The sequence below is a fragment of the Aegilops tauschii genome, chromosome 7 (assembly GCF_002575655.3).
Source record: "Aegilops tauschii subsp. strangulata cultivar AL8/78 chromosome 7, Aet v6.0, whole genome shotgun sequence".
Classification (NCBI taxonomy): Eukaryota; Viridiplantae; Streptophyta; class Magnoliopsida; order Poales; family Poaceae; genus Aegilops; species Aegilops tauschii.
Window position 1 is genome coordinate 215,253,702 of NC_053041.3, and position 13,496 is coordinate 215,267,197.

At 43.2% G+C, this 13,496-nt stretch overlaps 1 pseudogene; it reads right to left on the reverse strand.

The window, feature by feature from the left end:
• Window positions 1-1,302: 1,302 nt before the first annotated feature.
• LOC120968826 (uncharacterized) lies at window positions 1,303-4,278 on the reverse strand (annotated as a pseudogene).
• Window positions 4,279-13,496: the final 9,218 nt, after the last annotated feature.

A 13,496-nucleotide genomic window follows, 5' to 3' on the forward strand; every position in this document is an offset into this window, starting at 1 on the left:
ATCATTGTCATATTGCTTTGCATGATCATGTAGTTGACATCGTATTTGTGGCAAAGCCACCGTTCATAATTCTTTCATACATGTCACTCTTGATTCATTGCACATCCAGGTACACCGCCGGAGGCATTCACATAGATTCATATTTTGTTCTAAGTATTGAGTTGTAATTTTTGAGTTGTAAGTAAATAAAAGTGTGATGACCATCATTATTAGAGCATTGTCCCAAGTGAGGAAAGGATGATGGAGACTATGATTCCCCCACAAGTCGGGATAAGACTCCGGACTAAAAAAAGAGAAAGAAAAGAGGCCATAAAAAAGAGAAGAAGGCCCAAACAAAAAAAGAGAGAGAAAAAATGAGAGAAAAAGAGAGAAGGGACAATGTTACTATCCTTTTACCACACTTGTGCTTCAAAGTAGCACCATGATCTTCATGATAGGGAGTCTCTTATGTTGTCACTTTCATATACTAGTGGGAATCTTACGTTATAGAACTTGGCTTGTATATTCCAATGATGGGCTTCCTCAAAATGCCCTAGGTCTTCGTGAGCAAGCGAGTTGGATGCACACCCACTTAGTTTCTTTTGTTGAGCTTTCATACACTTATAGCTCTAGTGCATCAGTTGCATGGCAATCCCTACTCACTCACATTGATATCTATTAATGGGCATCTCCATAGCCCGTTGATACGCCTAGTTGATGTGAGACTATCTTCTCCTTTTTGTCTTCTCCACAACCACCATTCTATTCCACATATAGTGCTATGTCCATGGCTCACGCTCATGTATTGCGTGAAGATTGAAAAAGTTTGAGAACATCAAAAGTATGAAACAATTGCTTGGCTTGTCATCGCGCTTGTGCATGATTTAAATATTTTGTGTGATGAACATAGAGCAAAGCCAGACTATATAATTTTGTAGGGATAGCTTGCTTTGGCCATGTTATTTTGAGAAGACATGATTGCTTTGTTAGTATGCTTGAAGTATTATTGTTTTTATGTCAATATTAAACTTTTATTTTGAATCTTATGGATCTGAATATTCTTGCCACAATAAAGAAGATTACATTGATAAATATGTTAGGTAGCATTCCACATCAAAAATTCTGTTTTTATCATTTACCTACTCGAGCAGTGGCGGCGCCAGGATTTTGAGGCTGGGTATTCATTGGCACAAAAAAAATACTCTAAATGTATTATAAAGACACCAGTACAACAATGGTAATTTTTTAATGCATCAAACCATACTAATTATACATAAACATAAAGACACCAGTACCTTTTGATTGACAGATTGATGATATCCCATCTTACAATATAACTTTGCGATCACCTTTTTGGAAGAGATTGATGACATCCTCATCCTTTACTTGATTGAAGAATTCTCTCTCAACAAATGTAACCAAACAATTGTTCAAGTAATCATCACCCATTTTGCTCCTTAGCTTATTCTTCACATAGTTCATTGAAGAGAACACCCTTTCAACACTAGCAGTAGCTACTGGCAGGATTAATACCAACTTAAGAAGCTTGTAAACAATATAGTATTGTTCATGCTTGTTTGTCTCGACAAGCATAACTGAAATCTCACGCAGATTCTTCAAGTTTTGAAACCTTTCATCTCTACGCACATGAGTAACGTACATGTTTAGTTTCCATGGAAGTCTTGCCAGTTCATCACTTGTGAAATCATTAGCATAAAACTTTGTAGCAAGCCTAACCAATTTCTCTTGATCATAAGCAGCAAATAGACGAAGTGGACAAAATGCTGCCATGCAAGAAAGTAGATCTGTGTTTACCTCATCAAATCTGCCATTCAACTCACTAATTTGCCTATCAATGACACTCACATACATATCAACTTTGAAGCGATGGTAATTCATTGCACCATTAAAGAAACCCCTTCTAGGCCGGCCAGCGGGAAAGTAAGGACCCTCCATATCAACAATTTTGATCTTATGCTTTGTACAAAAAGATGTGACCTTTTTGAGAAAATCATCCCATCCAGGATCAGTCCTCAAACCCTCCAAGTGATACTTTGTGATATCAACAAGCTCAATAGCATGAACAATATCTTGGTCTTGCTTTTGCAAAGCTCTACTCAACTCATCTGTGTATCCAAATATTTCTTGCATCAAGTGTGCCATGAAAACAAACTCAAATGATCGAAATGGTGTCAATATGGTTAGAGCCGCTTGCGCCTCCGCACCATGGTACTCTTTTCCAATCTTGATGAGGACTCGTCGTATTGCACCATACATACAGATGACATGGTTCACGGTTTTGAAGTGAGAGCCCCAACATGTATCACATGGCCTTCCCAAACCCATTTCCTGATTCAGCCCACTCCCCGTTTCTACTTCTTCCAATTCCAATGCATCAATGAGTTCCTCAGCCTGAGCTATACGAAGCATTCTCATCTTTTTACAAGACATGCCAAGAGCATTTAACAAGTGTGCAAGTTGTTGAAAGAACCAAGTACAATCACCACTCTCTTTAGCAACAGCAACAAGAGTTAACTGTAGTTGATGGGCAAAACAATGAACATAGTAGGCAGAAGGAGACTCATCCATAATTAGTTTTTTTAGGCCATTAGCATTACCTTTCATGTTGCTAGCTCCATCATATCCTTGCCCACGAACCATTGCAAAGGTCAAATTGTACTTCATAAGAATTTGCTCAATTGCAGCTTTAAGTGTCAAAGAGGTAGTATCTTGAACATGAGCAAGACCAAGAAATCTTACAACAGCCCTTCCTTTCTTATCAACATAACGCAAGCAAATTTCCAACTGTTCATTCTGATACACATCACTAGACTCATCTGCAAGTATTGCAAAGTGGCCACCATCAAGTTCTTCAATGACTAATTTTGTAGTCTCCTGTGCACAACATTTTATTAACTCATGTTGTATATCATGGTGAGTCATCTTGCAGTTCTGTGGAGCATTTTTGAGAACAACCCTATCAACCTCTTCAAAATTTCCAGCTAGCCAATTTAAAAGCTCAAGAAAATTTCCTTTATTAGTGAGTTTTCACTTTCATCATGTCCTCTAAATGCCAAGCCTTGGTGCAATAGAAATCTCAAACATTTGAGTGTCCATGTCAAACGCTGCTTATACAAAGCCTTATATTGTGAGGTGTTTGAAGCAAAAGACTCCCTAATTGATGTTTGTGGTGTAGTGAACATATCATACTTCTCTTGAGCTTCAGCATGAGCACTACTAACCTCACCTTCATGTTTCTTCAATCTCGATTTCATGCTCCAGTTCCTAAATCCATTCTTCACAAATGCATCTCCACCGGGATATTTTGTCTTATCCTTGAACAGATAGCAAACAAAGCAGAAAGCACTATCTTTTGTCACACTATACTCAATCCATGGAAATTCTTTAAACCAAGCACGACAAAAGCGACGGTCAATTCCACTTTTATTTGTATACTCAAAGTTATGATTCTTTGGTTGACATGGCTTCATCTCAATATATCTTCTTCTTACTCTATCTTGGTCATTGACAGCATACATTGAGATGGGAATCCGCTTCCCAGGATCAGGTTCGAGTGCCTCCAAATCTGCTTCCATTGGTTCATCATCTGCATCACTTGTTTCAGCATCTTTATCAATTGGGGTTGGGGTTGCTTCTCTGCTCTCCGGTTCACATTCCGCATCCGGTGCTTGCACTAACTCCAATTGCAAATTGCTCTCAAGCTAAACATGAGAGGTACAAGTACCCGATGCAGCTGCACTCTGATTCGGTGTAGACGTTTCATCAATCTTCTTTGCTTTTGAAGCTTTTTCCCACAATGCAAGAATCCTACTGCCACCACCAGTCCCATTCTTCTTCTTCATCTACATTACAACAAAACAAGGAAGAAATTAGCATCTACAAATTAACAAAACATGGAAGAATCCTACTCCAGCTACAAAATCGAATCAACTAAAAAACTGAAACTCTGTTTTCTTTAATATTGTACCTGAACGCAGGGCACTAACGCAGGCAGGAGAAAGAAACTGCCGCTGGGCGGCGCTGCAGCGGGCGATGGGCGGCTGGGGCCGGGCGGCCGGCGAACGCGAGCGCCGGGGCGGGGCGGCGTCGCAGCGATGCAGTCTGAGGGGCGGCCGGCGGACGGCGAGCGCCGGGGCGGGGCGGCGTCGCAGCGATGCAGTCTGAGGGGCGGCCGGCGGACGGCGAGCACCGGCGGCGCTGATCGGCTGAGGGCGGGGCGGGGGCCGGGTGGCGGCCGGTGACTTGGTGAGCAGGAGCGGGGGTCGCTCGCGCTGGTCGTTGGGCGTGGGCGGCTAGGGCTCGAGCAGGGGAAGTGGGGATTGGGGAACGACCGAACGAGGCAACGAGCGAGAGAAGGGAGCGAGCGGTGGGCCGTGTGTTGCAGCTATGTATTATTTTTTTTTGCGCTCAATAATGGGTATTCATACGAATACACATGAATACCCTCAGCGCCGCCAGTGTACTCGAGGACGAGCAGGAATTAAGCTTGGGGATGCTTGATACGTCTCCAACGTATCTATAATTTTTGATTGTTCTATGCTATTATATTATCCATCTAGGATGTCTCGTATGCATTTATATGCTATTTTATATGATTTTTGGGACTAACCTATTAACCTAGAGCCCAGTGCCAGTTTCTCTTTTTTCCTTGTTTTTGAGTTTTACAGAAAAGGAAAATCAAACGGAGTCCAATTGACCTGAAATTTCACGGACCTTATTTTTGGACCAGAAGAAGGCCATGGAGTAAAAGAGCTGGGCCAGAAGAGTCCCGGGCTGCCCACGAGGGTGGGGGGCGCGCCCACCCCTGGGCGCGCCTCTCTACCTCGTGGACAGCCCGGAGACCCCCCTGACTTGTTCTCGACGCCAACACCTCTTATATATATAGAAACCTCCAGAAAATAACCAAGATCGGGAGTTCCGCCGCCGCAATCCTTTGTAGCCACCGAAAACCAATCTAGACCTGTTCCGGCACCCTGCCAGAGGGGGATCCATCACCGGTGGCCATCTTCATCATCCCGGCGCTCTCCATGACGAGGAGGGAGTAGTTCACCCTCGGGGCTGAGGGTATGTATCAGTAGCTATGTGTTTGATCTCTCTCTCTCTCTCTCTCGTGTTCTTGAGGTGGCACGATCTTGATGTATCATGAGCTTTGCTATTATAGTCTGATCTTATGATGTTTCTCCCCCTCTACTCTCTTGTAATGGACTGAGTTTTCCCTTTGAAGTTATCTTATCGGATTGAGTCTTTCAGGATTTGAGAACACTTGATGTATGTCTTGCATGTGCTTATCTGTGGTGAGAATGGGATATCACGTGATCTACTTGATGTATGTTTTGGTGATCAACTTGCGGGTTCCATGACATTGTGAACTTATGCATAAGGGTTGGCACACGCTTTCGTCTTGACTCTCTGGTAGAAACTTTGGGGCACTTTTTGAAGTTCTTTGTGTTGGTTGAATAGATGAATCTGAGATTGTGTGATGCATATCGTATAATCATACCCACGGATACTTGAGGTGACATTGGAGTATCTAGGTGACATTAGGGTTTTGGTTGATATGTGTCTTAAGGTGTTATTCTAGTACGAACTCTTGAATAGATCGATCCGAAAGAATAACTTTGAGGTGGTTTCGTACCCTACAATAATCTCTTTGTTTGTCCTCCGCTATTAGTGACTTTGGAGTGACTCTTTGTTGCATGTTGAGGGATAGTTATATGATCCAATTATGTTATTATTGTTGAGAGAACTTGCACTAGTGAAAGTATGAACCCTAGGCCTTGTTTCAACGCATTGCAATACCGTTTACGCTCACTTTTATCATTAGTTACCTTGCTGTTTTTATATTTTTAGATTACAAAAACCTATATCTACCATCCATATTGCACTTGTATCACCATCTCTTCGCCGAACTAGTGCACCTATACAATTTACCATTGTATTGGGTGTGTTGGGGACACACGAGACTCTTTGTTATTTGGTTGCAGGGTTGCTTGAGAGAGACCATCTTCATCCTACGCCTACCACGGATTCATAAACCTTAGGTCATCCACTTGAGGGAAATTTGCTACTGTCCTACAAACCTCTGCACTTGAAGGCCCAACAACGTCTACAAGAAGAAGGTTGTGTAGTAGACATTAGTGGCCAAGGGGGTACCCAAGACACACAAGATAATCTCTTTGCCGTGTGTGGTGCCCCCCTCCACAGTTTTACAACTCGGTCATATCGCCGTAGTGCTTAGACGAAGCCTTGCGCCAGTAACTTCATCATCACCGTCACCATGCCGTCGTGCTGACGGAACTCTCGCTCGGCCTCAGCTGGATCTAGATTTCGAGGGACGTCACCGAGCTGAACGTGTGCAGATCGCGGAGGTGCCGTGCGTTCGGTACTTGATCGGTTGGATCGCGAAGACGTTCGACTACATCAACCGCGTTACTAAACGCTTCCGCTTTCGGTCTACGAGGGTACGTGGACACACTCTCCCCGCTCATTGCTATGCTTCTCCTAGATACATCTTGCGTGATCGTAGGCAATTTTTTTGAAATACTACGTTCCCCAACAGATATGATGATGTAACATATTATATGATGTACTAGTATGATAAATAAGTTCCTACCATAGTATTGAATGGTGTGTTAGTATGTGTCATAAATGGGTCAATATCATTAATAATCTCAGATCATCTTCAGCCCTGTCCCACAAATCGGACTCACTGTCCATCTACGGACATGGACATGGGAGCTGGCATTCAATTGCATACCCGAAGCATCGGTCCGCCTTTCAAACAAAAAATAAATAAATCAAACGAATTTCATGTAAACTGGACATAATTCATGCAACGTTTGACATATTATATTAAAACAGGATGATATTTGACAAGTTCAACTAAAATTTAAAGAAAGGCTAAAAAAAAGTACGCTAGGTGCTAGACCTAAACCTCGTACACATGTCGGCCTGGCCGGTGGGACCTCCTCGTCATCCGCGCTGTCGTCGTTGCCGCTGTCAATGGAGTCGTCGTCCGCGTGGTCCTTTCAGTGACGGAAGCGCGCGTAGGGACCGCGACAACCCTCTCGGCACAGCCGATTGGCTTCCTCCGCAGCGGCCGCCTCCCTGGTGCAACCATACACATTGTAGGTTTTCTATACATCAGCAACATTTTTAAATACACACTTAACATTTTGAAAATACATGATTAAAATTTTGAAAACATATAGTTTATTATGTCTACTTTTCTCATAAACATTGTAAAAAATTTGTATACGTCAGGACATTTCATATATACAGGTTTAACATTTTCCAAATTTATGATTGATATTTTCAAAACATATATTTTTAGATGTCTACTTTTTTCATACACATTCCATTTTCTTTTATCGATTAAGAATATATTTTATATACACATTTAACATTCTCCAAATACATTAATAACATTTGTTTTGTGGGGACATGATTACAATTTTTGAAAACTTATATTTTTTTGTGTCTACTTTTTCCATACATATTGTATATTTTATGTATATATTTTTCACAAAACATTTTTTATACACATTAACGTTTGTAAATGCACGACTAACTTAAAAAAACACAGCTGAAAACATATATTTCTTATTTCTACTTTTTATATGCATTATATATTTTCTTATACGTCGCAGACATTTTTCTAATACAAATTTAACTTTTTAATGCATGATTAATATTTTCCAACTTTTGTATATAAATGGATTTTTATAATAAACATTATGTAACTATTTCAAAACACAAGAAAATACAAATATCTCTATTACTACCTAAAATATTGTAAGGCTATGTTGTTCACCTTGTCCTTGGTCCAATCTTACGTACATTCCTTCCTCTCTTTCCATTTTGATTTTTTTCTTCCATATCTCTCTTTTTTCACTGATTTTCCTTGAAAACTGCATTAACTGTCTGGCATTTAATTAACTTGCCAAATAAAGTTATATTTTTGAACAAATAAATTCTTACCAAATACTCCCTCTGATCCTTTATATAAGGTGTATTTGATTTTTGATAAAATTCCACTATGTGAGGTACATTTCTTTTAAATCAACATAATTTCTTTTTTATCCCTCTAGAAAGAGGAAATTATCTCTCTCCTGATTTCTAGTATCTCTCCTTGTTGTTGGGGAACGTAGTAATTTCAAAATTTTCCTACGCACACGCAAGATCATGGTGATGCATAGGAACGAGAGGGGAGAGTGTTGTCCACGTACCCTCGTAGACCGAAAGCGGAAGCGTTAGCACAACGCGGTTGATGTAGTCGTACGTCTTCACGATCCGACCGATCAAGTACCGAACGCACGGCACCTCCGAGTTCAGCACACGTTCAGCCCGATGACATCCCTCGAATTCCGATCCAGCCGAGTGTTGAGGGAGAGTTTCGTCAGCACGACGGCGTGGTGACGATGATGATGTTCTACCGACGCAGGGCTTTGCCTAAGCACCGCTACAGTATTATCGAGGTGGACTATGGTGGAGGGGGGCACCGCACACGGCTAAAAGATCAAATCAATTGTTGTGTCTTTGGGGTGCCCCCCTGCACCCGTATATAAAGGAGCAAGGGGGGAGGTGCGGCCGGCCAGGAGGAGGCGCGCCAGGAGGAGTCCTACTCCTACCGGGAGTAGGACTCCCTCCCTTCCTTGTTGGATTAGGAGAAGGGGGAAAGAGGAGGGAGAGAGGAAGGAAAGGGGGGGCGCCGCCCCCCTCTCCATGGCCTATTCGGACTAGAGGGGGAGGGGCGCGCGGCCCTGCCCTAGCCGCCTCTCCTCTTCTCCACTAAGGCCCACTATGGCCCATAAAACCCCCCGGGGGGTTCCGGTAACCCCCGGTTCTCCGGTAAAATCCCGATTTCACCCGGAACACTTCCGATATCCAAATATAGGCTTCCAATATATCAATCTTCATGTTTCGAACATTTCGAGACTCCTCGTCATGTCCGTGATCACATCCGGGACTCCGAACAACCTTCGGTACATCAAAACATATAAACTCATAATATAACCGTCATCGAAACATTAAGCGTGTGGACCCTACGGGTTCGAGAACTATGTAGACATGACCGAGACACGTCTCCGGTCAATAACCAATAGCGGAACCTGGATGTTCATATTGGCTCCCACATATTCTACGGAGATCTTTATCGGTCAGACCGCATAACAACATACGTTGTTCCCTTTGTCATCGGTATGTTACTTGCCCGAGATTCGATCGTCGGTATCTCAATACCTAGTTCAATCTCGTTACCGGCAAGTCTCTTTACTCGTTCCGTAATACATCATCCCGCAACTAACTCATTAGTTGCAATGCTTGCAAGGCTTAAGTGATGTGCATTACCGAGTGGGCCCAGAGATACCTCTCCGACAATCGGAGTGACAAATCCTAATCTCGGAATACGCCAACCCAACAAGTTGTTGGGGAACGTAGCAATAATTCAAAATTTTCCTACGTATCACAAAGATCAATCTAGGAGATGCTGGCAACGAGAGAGAGGGAGTGCATCTTCATACCCTTGAAGATCGCTAAGCGGAAGCGTTACAAGAACGCGGTTGATGGAGTCGTACTCGCGGCGATTCAAATCGCGGAAGATCCGATCTAGCGCCGAACGGACGGCGCCTCCGCGTTCAACACACGTACAGCCCGGGGACGTCTCCTCCTTCTTGATCCAGCAAGGGGAGAGGAGAAGTTGAGGGAGAACTCCAGCAGCACGACGGCGTGGTGGCAATGGAGCTCGTGGTTCTCCGGCAGAGCTTCGCTAAGCACTACGGAGGAAGAGGAGGAGTTGGAGGAGGAGAGGGCTGCGCCAAGGGAAGAGGTACGGCTGCCCTCCCACCCCTCCACTATATATAGGGGCAAGGGGAGAGGGGAAGGCGCCCTAGGGTTTCCCCTAGGGGGCGGCGGCCAAGCAGATTGGATCTCCCTAGGGAAAATCCTAGGGAGACTTGCCCCCCAAGCCAAGCAGGTGGAGGCTTGCCTCCCAAGCTAGGTGGAGGCGCCCCACCTCCCCAAGTAACGTGGGAAAGGGTGTGGGGGGCGCACCACCCCTTAGTGGGCTGGTTTGCCCCTTCCCCTTTGGCCCATGAGGCCCTCCAACACTTGCCGGGGCTCCCGAAACACCTTTCAGTCATGCTGGCCATAGCCTGGTACCCCCGGAACACTTCCGGACTCCAATACCCTTCGTCCAATATATCGATCTTCACCGCCGGACCATTCCGGAACTCCTCGTGACGTTCGGGATCACATCAGGGACTCCGAACTACCTTCGGTAACCACATACTATTTCCCATAACAACTCTAGCATCACCGAACCTTAAGTGTGTAGATCCTAAGGGTTCGGGAACCATGCAGACATGACCGAGACACCTCTCCGGCCAATAACCAATAGCGGGATCTGGATACCCATATCGGCTCCCATATGTTCCACGATGATCTCATCGGATGAACCACAATGTCGGGGATTCAATCAGTCCCGTATACAATTCCCTTTGTCCATCGGTATGTTACTTGCCCGAGATTCGGTCGTCGGTATCCCAATACCTCGTTCAATCTCGTTACCGGCAAGTCTCTTTACTCGTTCCGTAACGCATGATCCCGTGGCTAACTCCTTAGTCACATTGAGCTCATTATGATGATGCATTACCGAGTGGGCCCAGAGATACCTCTCCGTCATACGGAGTGACAAATCCCAGTCTCGATTCGTGCCAACCCAACAGACACTTTCGGAGATTCCTGTAGTGCACCTTTATAGCCACCCAGTTACGTTGTGCGTTTGGTACACCCAAAGCATTCCTACGGTATCCGGGAGTTGCACAATCTCATGGTCTAAGGAAATGGTACTTGACATTAGAAAAGCTCTTAGCAAACAAACTACATGATCTTGTGCTATGCTTAGGATTGGGTCTTGTCCATCACATCATTCTCCTAATGATGTGATCCCGTTATCAACGACATCCAATGTCCATGTTCAAGAAACCATAACCATCTATTGATCAACGAGCTAGTCAACTAGAGGCTTACTAGGGACATGTTGTGGTCTATGTATTCACACATGTATTACGGTTTCCAGTTAATACAATTATAGCATGAACAATAGAAAATTATCGTGAACAAGGAAATACAATAATAACCATTTTATTATTGCCTCTAGGGCATATTTCCAACAGTCTCCCACTTGCACTAGAGTCAATAATCTAGTTCACATCACCATGTGATTAACAGTCGAAGTTCACATCACCATGTGACTAATACCCAAGAGTTTACTAGAGTCAATAATCTAGTTCACATCACCATGTGATTAACACTCAGTGAGTTCTAGGGTTTGATCATGTTATGCTTACGAGAGAGGTTTTTAGTCAACGGGTCTGAACCTTTCATATCCGTGTGTGCTTTACAAATCTCTATGTCATCTTGTAGATGCAGCTACCACGTGCTACTTGGAGCTATTCCAAATAACTGCTCTACTATACGAATCCTGTTTACTACTCAGAGTCATCCGGATTAGTGTCAAAGTTTGCATCGACGTAACCCCTTACGACGAACTCTTTTACCACCTCCATAATCGAGAAAATTCCTTAGTCCACTAGATACTAAGGATAAGTTCGACCGCTGTCATGTGATCCATTCCTGGATCACTCTTGTACCCCTTGACTGACTCATGGCAAGGCACACTTCAGGTGCGGTACATAGCATGAACCTACGTCTAAAGCATAGGGGACGACCTTCGTCCTTTCTCTCTCTTCTGCCGTGGTCAGGTCTTGAGTCTTACTCAATACTCACACCTTATAACACAGCCAAGAACTCCTTCTTTGCCGATCTATTTTGAACTCCTTAAAAATCTTGTCACAGTGTGTATTCATTTGAAAGTACTTTTAAGCGTTTTTGATCTATCCTTATAGATCTTGATGCTCAATGTTCAAGTAGCTTAATCCAGGTTTTCCATTGAAAAACACTTTTCAAATAACCCTGTATGCTTTCCAGAAATTCTACATCATTTCTGATCAACAATATGTTAACAACATATACTCATCAAAAAAATCTATAATGCTCCCACTCACTTCTTTGGAAATACAAGTTTCTCATAAACTTTGTATAAACCCAAAATCTTTGATCATCTCATCAAAGCGTACATTCCAACTCCGAGATGCTTACTCCAGTCCTTAGAAGGATTGCTGGAGCTTTGCATACTTGTTAGCATCTTTCAGGATTGACAAAACCTTCTGGTTGTATCACATACAACCTTTCCTCAAGAAAATCGTCGAGGAAACAATGTTTTGACATCCTATCTGCAAGATTTCATAAATAATGCAGTAACTGCTAATATAATTCCAACAGACTCTTAGCATCGCTACGAGTGAGAAAGTCTCATCGCAGTCAACTCCTTGAACTTGTAGGAAAACATCTTAACGACAAGTCGAGCTTTCTTAATGGTGACACTTACCATCATTGTCCGTCTTCCTTTTAAAATCCATCTGCACCCAACAGCCTTACGACCATCAAGTAGTTCTTCCAAAGTCTATACTTTGTTTTTATACATGGATCCTCTCTCGGATTTTATGGCCTCGAGCCATTCGTCGGAATCTGGGTCCACCATCGCTTCTCCATAGCTCGTAGGTTCATTATTGTCTAGCAACACGACTTCCAAGACAGGATTACGTACCACTCTGAAGTAGTACGCATCCTTGTCGACCTACGAGGTTTGGTAGTGACTTGATCCGAAGTTTCATGATCACTCTCATAAGCTTCCACTTCAATTGGTGTAGGTGCCACAGGAACAACTTCCTGTGCCCTGCTACACACTAGTTGAAGTGACGGTTCAATAACCTCATCAAGTCTCCACCATTCTCCCACTCAATTCTTTCGAGAGAAACTTTTCCTCGAGAAAGGACCTGTTTCTAGAAACAATCACTTTTGCTTCCAGATCTGAAATAGGAGGTATACCCAACTGTTTTGGGTATTCTATGAACATGCATTTATCCGCTTTGGGTTCGAGCTTATCACCTGAAACTTTTTCACATAAGCGTCGCAGCCCCAAACTTTTAAGAAATGACAGCTTAGGTTTCTCTAAATCATAGTTCATACGGTGTCATCTCAACGGAATTGCGTGGTGCCCTATTTAAAGTGAATGCGGATGTCTCTAATGCCTAGCCCATAAACGATAGCGGTAATTCGATAAGAGACATCATGGTATGCACCATATCCAATAGGGTGCAGTTATGATGTTCGGACACACCATCACACTATGGTGTTCCAGGCAATATTAGTTGTGAAACAATTTCCACAATGTCTTAATTGTGTGCCAAACTCGTAACTCAGATATTCATCTCTATGATCATATCACAGACATTTTATCCTCTTGTCACGACGATCTTCAACTTCACTCTGAAATTACTTGAAAACCTTTCAATAATTCAGACTTGTGTTTCATCAAGTAAATATACTCAGCATCTACTCAAATCATCTGTGAAGTAAGAACATAACGATATCCA